Raw genomic sequence first — 12,050 nt, forward strand, 5'->3', positions numbered from 1 at the left:
GGTTCCCTGGTGCCAGCAGCTCCTGAGCAGCTGCACTGCTGCCCTTCCTACAGTTTGCTGGGCTAACCATGCTTCGAAAGTGAAAGCGATAGTCACTCAGTCGTATCCAACTTTTTGGGACCCCATGGACTGTAGTCTGCCAGGTTCCTCTGTCCATGGGATTCTCCAGGCAGGAATACTGAAGTGGGTTGTCATTCCCTTCTCCAGGGAATCTTCCCGACCCAAGGAACAAACCCAGATCTCCTGCATTGCAGGCAGATTCTTTACTGTCTGAGCCACTCTTTGAGTTCCCATAAATCCCTCCTTTGACTAAACTAGATTTGAGTTAGTTTTCCTTAATTTATAAACCCAGAATGCAAGCTATGTATTTCAAATTCTTCCCAGAAGAACTTTCTTATAAGTTTTCCATTAAGCTAATATGAGAAGTACAAATTTTCCACAGTTTTCCATAAGAAAAAGGTAGAGCTCATCTTTTCCCTTAAATCACCCTGGGAAATGCTATGATTATTTTGCATTCAAATTCTACCTCTAATCTTAGCAGTGTAGTGACCTTGGGTAAGTTATATAACCTCTCTGGACTTCATTTTACTTATCTCTAAAGTAAGAATGACATGGACTTCCCTGGTGGACCGGTGGCTAAGACTCCATGCTCCCAATGCAAGGGACCTGGGTTTGATCCCTGGTTGGGAAATTAGATTCCATGTGCTGCAACCAAGAATTTGCATGTTGCAACTAAAAAAAAAAAATCCTGTATGCTGCAACTAAGACCTACCCAGTCCTGCCAAATAAATAAATAATGACTATTTTAAAAGTTGTTCATTGAAACAAATAAGGATGATAAACTGTAACTAACTCAGAGTGTTTCTGAGAATTAAACAAATCAACACCTATAAAAATTTAGAATGATATGAAGTAACAAATATGAACTAATATTCTTGGGCCTACATCAAAATCCTGAAAATAATGAGATACATGATCCATGAAAAATAATAAGTGACCTTTCAGCTATAGGTCCAACAAATTAATCTTTTAAGAATCTACTATTTTTGTAGCACTTCACAGTGCTTAAGCAGCTTATAACTGTAATCAGAGGCTTCCCTGGTGGCCCAGATGGTAAAGAATCTGCTTGCAATGTGGGAAACCTGGGTTCAATCCCTGAGTCAGGAAGATCCAACTGTAATCAACCTGTGCTATGCTGTGCTGTGCTTAGTCACTCAGTAGTTTTCAACTCTTTGTGACCCCATGGACTGTAGCCCGCCAGGCTCCTCTGTCCATGGGGATTCTCCAGGCAAGAATACTGGAGTGAGTTGCCTTGGCCTCCTCCAGGGGATCTTTCCAACCCAGGGATCAAACCCAGGTCTCCCACATTGCAGGTGGATTCTTTACCATCTGAGCCACCAACGACGCCCTCAGTTCAGTTCAGTTCAGTCGCTCAGTCGCACCCAGCTCTTTGCCACCCCATGAATTGCAGCACACCAGGCCTCCCTGTCCATCACCATCTCCAGGAGTTCACTCAAGACTCACATCCATCAAGTCGGTGATGCCATCCAGCCATCTCATCCTCTGTCGTCCCCTTTTCCTCCTGACCCCAATCCCTCCCAGCATCAGAGTCTTTTCCAATGAGTCAGCTCTTCGCGTGAGGTGGCCAAAGTACTGGAGTTTCAGTTTTAGCATCATTCCTTCCAAAGAACACCCAGGGTTGATCTCCTTTAGGATGGACTGGTTGGATCTCCTTGCAGTCCAAGGGACTCTCAAGCGTCTTCTCCAACACCACAGTTCAAAAGCATCAATTCTTCAGGGCTCAGCTTTCTTCAGAGGCAAGTAAATCAAAGATTCAGGAAATCTGTATCATCTGTCCACTAGGGTATAACTAGAACTTGAACCCAAGGTTGTATGAATTACAAGACTCAACTTCTTTCATAATACCATACAGCCTCAGGACAAGGAAACATTCAAACTTTTGGTTCTGAGCAGTAAACTAAGATGATTACAGTAGACAAATAAGGCCTAAGATGATATTTTAAAACAAAAATTAAGCCCAGACAAAATGACCCTTGAAGAATCTCTTAATTCATCTATAAATGTCTTGCACTTATTTCCTTGAAAGCACAAAAGCCAAGAATTGATTCTTTTAGGTTTCATTTTGTTTTGTGTTTTAAAAAATCTTTGAAGGAGGGCATACATGGAACCCCATGGGGCAAAGGGACATCTTTTGTAAGTTCTACTTCTGTTGAATTTGTATAGCTGAATTTGTACCAGAATAACATGTGATATTACTTCATGGTGACCACTGTTTAGGATGGCACTGTCTTCACTGAAGAGCGTGGCTGCCCACTCAGGATACAATCATTCAGCTTCCCTCCAACCTTCGGGAAGGACGAAACAGCCAGCTCAAGGTCAAGGACAGAACAAAAGAGAAAAGTACAAATGTTCAAATATTTCTGTTTTCTCAAAAGAGTTAAGTAATTACATATTTGCCTTCTCACACAATGGACTGCCTTCACACACCTTTATGTTTGAATAAATTTTGAGATTCTAGCTAATACTGCCTATAGAACACATAGGTTTTCTAATCACCACTCTGGCTCAAAATCCCACAAATCATAACAGGAGAAAAAGATTTAAGGCAAACAAAACAAAAGAAGAGAAGAACAACAATTAAATTTTGAAAGCGGGAGAAGAACCGAAATGAGCAGACCAGAGGAAATGTTTCAGCAGTGAGGAAACCTTCTCCAAGAGGATTGTATCATGAGCTCCCAAATGACTCAGGATGGGGGACAATGGTTATGAATGAAAGATGTTGGTAGGTAGAGAACAAGGAAATGGCTGAAATCCAAAAAACAACCAGATCACCCAGGCTCCCTCCATCAAATCCTTTATGCTTTCACCCTATCTCACACACCCAAGGGCATCTTCTTGGCAGGAGTAACAAGAGCTCCAGGCCTGCCCACCTCTTGGAGCCCCAAATATTCACAGAACACACCTATGCAGTCTTAACCCCATCAAAGTGAAAGTCGGCCAGTGGTGTCCAACTCCTTATAACCCCATGGACTGTAGGCCACCAGGCTCCTCTGTCCATGGGATTTTCCAGGCAAGAATACTGAAATGGGTTGCCATTCACTTCTCCAGGGGATTTTTCTGAGCCAGGGATTGAACCCAGATCTCCCACACTGAGGGCAGATTTTATACCATCTGAGCCACAGGGAAGTCCAGACCCCACCAAACTTGGGCTTTATCCTCCCATTTAATTGGATCTTTACTTTCTCACTGCAGCATCCCCTGGAAACATTTTATTCTTCACTGCCCTGCACAGCTGGTCTGCAGACACTCATTTCAGTCTTACAGCTGATGTAGAATTTTCTGTCTTTTGCTACCTAGCAACTTGGGTGAAATAGAATTTAATATCCTATCACACTTACATAATCAAATATTATAGGGCTAAATGCTGGCTCTCAGAAACATCATGACACACCTGTAGTAGGAGAAGTGTCTGACTTGGGGTGAAGGAAAGAGCTAAATCCTTATTTTCCAAAGGAGAACATCAATATAGATAATGAAAGTGAAGGTGTTAGTCACTCAGTCATGTCCAGCTCTTTGTGACCCTATGGATGGTAGCCCTCTAGGCTCCTCTGTCCGCGGATTCTCCAGGCATGAATACTGGAGTGGGTTGTCATTTCCTTCTCCAGAAGATCTTTCCACCTCAGAGATCAAACTTGGGTCTCCTGCATTGCAGGCAGATTCTTTACGGTCTAAGCCACCAGGGAAGCGCAAATATATATTTATTTGGTTGCGCTGGGTCTTAGCTGCAGCATGTGGGATCTAGTTCCCTGACCAGGGATCGAACCCAGGCCCCCTGCATTGGGAGCTCAGAATCTTAGCCACTGGCCCACCAGGGAATCCCTCAGTAGATAATACCCCAAACTAAAAACTACATCAAGAGATGGGAGTGTACACCGAAAGATGAATGGATAAAGATGTGGTATACACACACACACACACACACACACACACAAAGGAATACTATTCAGCCATAAAAAGAATGAAATAATGCCATTTGCAGCAACATACACAGACCTAGACATGATCATATTAAACGAAGTAAGTTAGAGAAAGACAAATACCATATGATATCACTTACATGTAGAATCTAGAATATGACACAAACAAACCCATCAATGCACAGAAATAGACACACAGACACAGAGAGGAGAGTTGTGGTTGCCAGTGGGGAGCAGAGTGGGGAAGGGCAGGACTGGGAGTTTGGGATTAGCAGATGCAAACTGTTATGTATAGGATGGATAAACAACAAGGTCCTACTGTATAGCATAGGGAACTATATTCAACATCCTGTGATAAGCCATAACAGAAAAGGATATTTTGAAAAGAAGGCATGATCTGATATATATATGCGTGTGTGCATGGATGCTAAGTCACTTCGGTTCTGTTTGATATAAGCACAATGTTGAAAATCAACTCCACCTCAGTGGCATTTAAAAAAAGAAATGGGAGTACAAACTTGATTTTTGGAAATATAGAGGTAAAACAGAAGAAAGAGCTCCAAAAGCTGGACGCAGCTGCTCTGGGGTCCGGGAATGGAGTGGAGAGGGCTACTGTTTGAACGATGAGTTCTGCACAACTGAGTGACTTTAAAGTTACATGTAACCTTGAAAAAATAAAAAATCAGACAAAAATAAAATACATAGGGAGGAATCTGTTCCCTCTCCTAAACTGCTAACTTCATGTTCAGTTTCGCTTTCACTTTACAAGGGTAAGTCACGTCACGATGTCAGAGTTCAGTTCAGTTCAGTTCAGTCACTCAGTCATGTCCGACTCTTTGCGATCCCATGAACCGCAGCACGCCAGGCCTCCATGTCCATCACCAACTCCCGGAGTTCACTCAGACTCACATCCATCGAGTCAGTGATGCCATCCAGCCATCTCATCCTCTGTCATCCCCTTCTCCTCCTGCCCCCAATCCCTCCCAGCATCAGAGTCTTTTCCAATGAGTCAACTCTTTGCATGAGGTGGCCAAAGTACTGGAGTTTCAGCTTTAGCATCATTCCTTCCAAAGAAATCCCAGGGCTGATCTCCTTCAGAATGGACTGGTTGGATCTCCTTGCAGTCCAAGGGACTCTCAAGAGTCTTCTCCAACACCACAGTTCAAAAGCATCAATTCTTCGGTGCTCAGCTTTCTTCACAGTCCAACTCTCACATCCATACATGACCACAGGAAAAACCATAGCCTTGACTAGACAATCCTTTGTTGGCAAAGTAATGTCTCTGCTTTTCAATATGCTATCTAGGTTGGTGATAACTTTCCTTCCAAGGAGTAAGCGTCTTTTAATTTCATGGCTGCAATCACCATCTGCAATGATTTTGGAGCCACCAAAAATAAAGTCTGACACTGTTTCCACTGTTTCCCTATCTATTTCCCATGAAGTGATGGGACCAGATGCCATGATCTTCGTTTTCTGAATGTTGAGCTTTAAGCCAACTTTTTCACTCTCCTCTTTCACTTTCATCAAGAGGCTTTTGAGTTCCTCTTCACTTTCTGCCATAACGGTGGTGTCATCTGCATAGCTGAGGTTATTGATATTTCTCCCGGCAATCTTGATTCCAGCTTGTGCTTCCTCCAGCCCAGCGTTTCTCATGATGTAATCCGCATATAAGTTAAATAAGCATTTCTGCTTTATTGACTATGCCAAAGCCTTTGACTGTGTGGAAACTGTGGAAAATTCTGAAAGAGATGGGAATACCAGACCACCTGACCTGCCTCTTGAGAAACCTATATGCAGGTCAGGAAGCAACACTTAGAACTGGACATGGAATAACAGATTGGTTCCAAATAGGAAAAGGAATCCATCAAGGCTGTATTTGTCACCCTGCTTATTTAACTTATATGCAGAGATGTCAGAGTGGTTAACCACAAATGCACATTTTAAACAAGTTTGAGAAATCCACACAGAAACATTATAAATTAGGAGATGACGTGTCAGTCCATAAAGTCTTTCCCAAATGGATTCTTTCACACGGTGAGATCCTCTAATAGATCTAAACCGATTCAACCAATTTTCACTGTAATTTATACACCTCTTTACAGCAATATATTCACTGAAGGTAGAAAAGGAGGTGTTCAAACTTCAGCTCCCACACTATCACACTGGGGAGGATGACATTATGTGAGATTACCACCTTAAGAAACTTGAAACAGTTGCTGCTTATACTTCAATCAAAATATACACTTCTCAGTATTTTTCTGAATGAGGCGATCTATCCATTATGACACCACTTAAAGCTTGTGGGTTAAAATGAGTACTTTGTGAATGGTTTCTCACCTTTAGAGCAGTTCTGAAACACAGAGTCACAAGCATTATCAGAAGTGTGATCAAACTCCCTGAGGACTACGGCAAATAACGGGCTTTAGTGAAGCTGACTGTTGAAACCTGTGTTCACTGTCACATTCAGCTATTTCCCCCACATCCACAGAGACTGTCCTCAGATCACGCCTTGTTTGATAGCTTCTACCGCCTGGGATGTGCTGAAGATGTTCCAAACACTCAGATTTGCTTTTCATTACATCACAGTGGTTTTTGCTTCCTGTGTTTAACTGTTTAAACATAGGTTTCAAATGATATTTTTTTCACCACAAAGGAACACGTGTCTAAAAGTTCACTGCATGCACTCACAAGATTTCCCATGTACATTTTCATAGATTTATGAAGATGCCTGGAACTATTGAAATCTCTGGGCATATGCCAACCATGGACACCAAATTTCTACTATGAACTCAGATTAAAATTCAGAACTGCACACAGACTAGTTTACAGAAAGTTCTAAATCCTGTCATCAATTTTATTCTTTTTATACTTTTAAGAAGGCAAATCATGTAATATTTAAATCTAGTTTTCACAAAATTATATCCAGCCTCAGATAGTGATTGAAATAATCGAAATCATCATTTTTAAATTGAACTGAAATTAAACCGTTTCAGATAGTGCCAGTATGGATTAGCATGATAGCACATTCATCGTCATGTACTAATGGCTCTATTCAGATATATGGTGTGTGTGCTCAGTCGCTCAGTTGTGTCCAGCTCGGTGACCCCATGGAATGTGGCCCCCCAGGCTCTTCAGTGCATGGAATTTTTCAGACAAGAATACTACAGTGGGTTGCCATTTGCTACTCTAGGAGAATCTCCCCAACCCCAGGGATCAAACCCACATCTCTTGTGTCTTCTGCATTGGAAGGTGGATTTTTAACCGCTGTGCCACCTGGGAAGCCCCCATTCAAATATATTACAATTTTATCTCCATATCAGTGAATTCTAAAAACTCACAACAGAAAGAGTTTTAAAGGCTTTTGCACTATCCCATACATGTTTGAGACTGCACAAGAAACACAGTATTTTTTTTTTTCTTTATAACTTTATCCAAGTGTACTGGGCTGTCCCACACATACATATAGGCTTATAAAATCATTCTCCTAATCAGTGATGAAAATGAATAAAATCAATTAATACAACACTGTAAATCAATTCGGTTCAGTTCAGTCAATCAGTCGTGTCCAGCTCTTTGCCACCCCATGAATCGCAACACAGCAGGTCTCCCTGTCCATCACCAACTCCTGGAGTTCATCCAAACTCATGTGCATCAAGTCGGTGATGCCATCCAGCCATCTCATCCTCTGTCGTTCCCTTCTCCTCCTGTCTTCAATCCCTCCCAGCATCAGGGTCTTTTCCAATGAGTCAACTCTTCGCATGAGGTAGCCAAAGTATTTGAGTTTCAGCTTTAGCATCAGTCCTTCCAACAAACACCCAGGACTGGTTTCCTTTAGAATGGACTGGTTGGATCTCCTTGCAGTCCAAGGGACTCTCAAGAGTCTTCTCCAACACCACGGTTCAAAAGCATCAATTCTTCAGCGCTCAGCTTTCTTCACAGTCCAACTCTCACATCCATACATGACCACTGGAAAAACCATAGCCTTGACTAGATGGACCTTTATTGGCAAAGTAATATCTCTGCTTTTTAATATGCTATCTAGGTTAGTCATAACTTTCCTTCCAAGGAGTAAGTGTCTTTTAATTTCATGGCTGCAATCACCATCTGCAATGATTTTGGAGCCCCCAAAAATAAAGTCTGACACTGTTTCCACTGTTTCCCCATCTATTTGCCATGAAGTGATGGGACCAGATGCCATGATCTTCGTTTTCTGAATGTTGAGCTTTAAGCCAACTTTTTCACTCTCCTCTTTCACTTTCATCAAGAGGCTTTTTAGTTCCTCCTCACTTTCTGCCATAAGGGTGGGTCATCTGCATATCTAGGTTATTGATATTTCTCCCAGCAATCTTGATTCCAGCTTGTGCTTCCTCCAACCCAGTGTTTCTCATGATGTACTCTGCATATAAGTTAAATAAGCAGAATGACAATATACAGCCTTGATGTACTCCTTTTCCTATTTGGAACCAGTCTATTGTTCCATGTCCAGTTCTAACTGTTGCTTCCTGACCTGCATATAGGTTTCTCAAGGGGCAGGTCAGGTGGTCTGGTATTCTCATCACTTTCAGAATTTTCGACAGTTTATTGTGATCCACACAGTCAAAGGCTTTGGCATAGTCAATAAAGCAGAAATAGATGTTTTTCTGGAACTCTCTTGCTTTTTCCATGATCCAGCGGATGTTGGCAATTTGATCTCTGGTTCCTCTGCCTTTTCTAAAACCAGCTTGAACATCTGGAAGTTCACAGTTCACGTATTGCTGAAACCTGTCTTGGAGAATTTTGAGCATTACTTTAAAGTAAACCAATACAATATTGTAAAGTAATTAACCTCCAATTAAAATAAATTTATATTAAAAAATAAAGTAAATCAATTACACTTCAATAAAAAATAAATGAATAACAACAACAACAAAAAGAAAAGCAGCAAAATCAAATCAACAATGAATGATACATCATCATTATCATAATAACACCAACACCAGGCTCTGGTCCCACGTTTCCAGCATAAACCTGAAGGCATGTGTGTTAGTTGTATCTGACTCTGTGCAACCCCACAGACTGTAGCCCTCCAGGCTTTTCCGTCCACGGAATTCTCTAGGCAAGAATACTGGAGTGGGTTGCCATGCCCGTCTCCAGAGGAACGTCCCAATCCAGGGATCGAATCCTGATCTCCTGCCTCGCAGGCAGATTCTTTACCATTTGAACTACAGGTAAGTCCCAGTCCCATAAATGATCTCCTTGGAGCTAAAAGAAGATAGCAAAATTGGTCATTAACCTAGCTTCCTGAGAAAGTGGTGCAGCGTAACTAGAATTTGAGAAAGTGCTAAAATGTGTCACCAGCATCTCTCAAGTATAAGACTCCAGTGAGAAAGTGAGTAAGAAAGTCCCAAGAAAGATAGGAAATGCCTCTTGGAATGAAGTCATCCTCCTTCTATCCACAGCATTCAGGCCATAGATCCTTATTAGGAAACACACTCCAGCTGCCATCAATGAACTTGGGGACAATGAGCTTTGAGAACAGCCAGCTGAGCAAGGATGCAGTGCGTGGGCCCTCTTCCGTAAGTCCCCACGCCTAGAGCATCGCTGCACCTCCCTTCTCACTCATAGGAGGCCTATACCCTCCCAAAGGAGGAGAAGCCTTGGAAACCCAAAGGGCAAGGAAGGCAAGGATGACTCACGAACATGATCCCTCAGGTGGATAAACCAAGTGATAGAAATGATATGATAACACAGACAGATACCCCAAAGGCAACTGATAAAATTCAGCAATCATTCCCAATTAAAATACTTTTCAAATTGTTATAGTTGCTACTTCTCTAACATAACACCCTTAATACTGAGAGTTTAAAGAAACCTCATTGAAAGGAAGATTGGGGGAGAAAAAGAAAGATGAAGGTTAGAAGTGTCAGGCAATTCAGAATAAGAAAATGAAGTAAGTGGCAAACATGTTTTGGAGGTTGTTGGCAACACATATCAAAAGGCCTTTTACTAATCATTTCCATGTCTAAGATTTTATCCTCTGAGATAAGCCACCAGAGGTGTGCACATACATCTAAGGGCCTATCAAAACGGTAGATGAGACAGGTGTAAACACAGGAAAAAGCAACTGTAAAGGAATGTATGTATGTGTGCCAGCTATGTGTTAACAGTAAGCAGCCATTAAAAATGTCACCCAATGCAAAGAAACCTGACTGCAAAGGGGCGGAGTATATTTCAGTGATGGGAAAGTTCTGTATCTTGATTGTGGTGGGAGTTATACAACTGTGTACATTAAACACACTGATAAGACTATACATTTTTAAACGAGTGAATTTCATTGTATGTAAATGATAACTTTATAAAGCTGATTTTTCAAAAGGAGTCTAGGTATAGATAGGGCTTCCCATTAGAGTGGCAAGTGGAAAGCTGCATGGAAGATTTTGTAGATGCAAGCAAAGGTGAAGAATGGGAGTAATTAATGAAATCAACCTACTGTATTAGGTTTGATTATAATAGAACCTACCCACTGCCAGAGCTTAAAAATTTGCCATTAATAAATAATCTGTTGCTTCAAATTAAATGTCACCCAAACTACATAAGGATATGAATTAATTATTACTATACTTTAAGTAAAATAAACTGAATAATACTATGCTCTTTATTCTGGTAAAAAAAAAAAAAAACAACACCACATCCATCTATGCACAGACATGCATAAAACAATGTGCCTAAATTTTTAACAGGCAGTAGTGTAAAATTATAAGCAATTTCCAACCTTTATATTACCTAAGTATTGTCCAATATTTATCTAGAATAAACACATATTCCTCCTAAATGCTAAAGAAATAATACATTTGAAGTGTTTAGGAACTGTCCCAGTAGGAGATCTGTCGCAAGCTCAAGAGGCACGCTAGAATCTGGTCAAGTGTCAATGAAAAGGCTTCCTCCAAGTGACACAACTGATACAGGGGCAAAAATCAGGTTGCAATGAGGACCGAGCGCTTGGAGATTCTTGGTAAACCAGGAGGGAATCATCGGAAAACACACAAACACAGAATAACAGCTAGATCATGTTGCCAGCAAAGAAAGACCGTTACCGGTATCTATCAAAAAGGGAGTGGGAAGCAACCTGAATGTACACCACCAGACAAACAGGTAAAGAAGACGTGGTACATATGTACAATGGAATATTGCCTAAACATAAAAAAGAATGAAACAATGCCATTTGCAGCAACATGGATGCAGCTAGAGATGATTATACTACACAAAGTAAGTGAGCCAGAAAGACAAACATCATGTATCATTTACATGTGGAATCTAACAAAATAATACAAGTGAATTATTTAGACAAAGGAAATAGACTCACAGAAACAAATTTATGGCTACCAAAGGGGAAAGCAGAGGGAGGGACAAATTAGTGAGTTGGGATTAAACTATACACACCACTAGAGATAATCAACAAGAAAGGAGTACGTCAAGGCTGTATATTGTCATCCTGTATATTCGTCGAGGCTGTATATTGCCCCATATATTTAACTTATATGCAGAGTATATCATGAGAAATGCTGAGCTGGATGAAGCACAAGCTGGAATCAAGATTGCTGGGAGAAATATCAGTAATCTTAGATATGTAGATGACACCATCCTTATGGCAGAAAGTGAAGAAGAACTAAAGAGCCTCTTGATGAAAGTGAAAGAGGAGAGTCAAAAAGCTGGCTTAAAGCTCAACATTCAGAAAACGAAGATCATGGCATCTGGTCCCATCACTTCATGGGAAATAGATGGGGAAACAATGGAAACAGTGACAGACTTATTTTGGGCTCCAAATTCCCTGCAGATGGTAATTGCAGCCATGAAATTAAAAGAAACTTGCCTCTTGAAAGAAAAGTTATGACCAACCTAGACAGCATATTAAAAAGCAGAAACATTACTTTGCTAACAAAGGTCCATCCAGTCAAGGCTATGGTTTTTCCAGTAGTCATGAATGGATGTGAAACTGGACTATAAAGAAAGCTGAGCACCAAAGAATTGATGCTTTTGAACTGTGGTGTTGGAGAAGACTCTTGAGAGTCCCTT

Source organism: Bos indicus x Bos taurus, chromosome 22 (assembly GCF_003369695.1).
Source record: "Bos indicus x Bos taurus breed Angus x Brahman F1 hybrid chromosome 22, Bos_hybrid_MaternalHap_v2.0, whole genome shotgun sequence".
NCBI lineage: Eukaryota > Metazoa > Chordata > Mammalia > Artiodactyla > Bovidae > Bos > Bos indicus x Bos taurus.